This window comes from Oculina patagonica, chromosome 2 (genome assembly GCF_052425735.1).
Source record: "Oculina patagonica isolate OP01 chromosome 2, crgOcupat, whole genome shotgun sequence".
Lineage (NCBI taxonomy): Eukaryota > Metazoa > Cnidaria > Anthozoa > Scleractinia > Oculinidae > Oculina > Oculina patagonica.
The window spans coordinates 7,387,941-7,388,468 of record NC_135759.1 but is presented as its reverse complement, the minus strand read 5'-3'; positions in this window follow the sequence as shown (position 1 = coordinate 7,388,468).

Sequence of the window (528 nt, the reverse complement as noted above, 5' to 3'; positions counted from 1 at the left end):
CGTAAGAATGTAAAAATAATTCCATTTAAGTTGATTTTTATTAACAGAAACACGCAAAATTACAAATTTGGGAAAACATGCCTGTCAAAATGCCGTTGCCATGGTGATGTCATGTTCCTGACCCATCATCCAACCCTACCAAATTGTTGCCAGATAAATTTTAGGAAAACTCAAAGAGTTTGGCAGCGTTTGGTTAATTCTTCAAAAAGTTATAACAGTTCAAAGTCAGCGCGGGCCTCAAAAGCCCCAAACCCCCCCGGTCTGAATAGGGTTAAAAAGATATGAGGCCCCTTCAATTGAGCTTTTTACAGTATATTAATTTAATCTTGCAAATAAAAGGGTTTTTTTGTGACTTAACAGTCTCACCAAGAAGTATACACTGAAGGGGCTTTGTCATGGATTTTAACAGATTTTTAAACAGCCAAAATATATATTTGTGCCATAGGAAACCTAAACATAATGGTCCAATTTTATTAACATTTGCTATATTTAAGATTCCTAGCGAGTATTTGGCAAACTTAATAATAG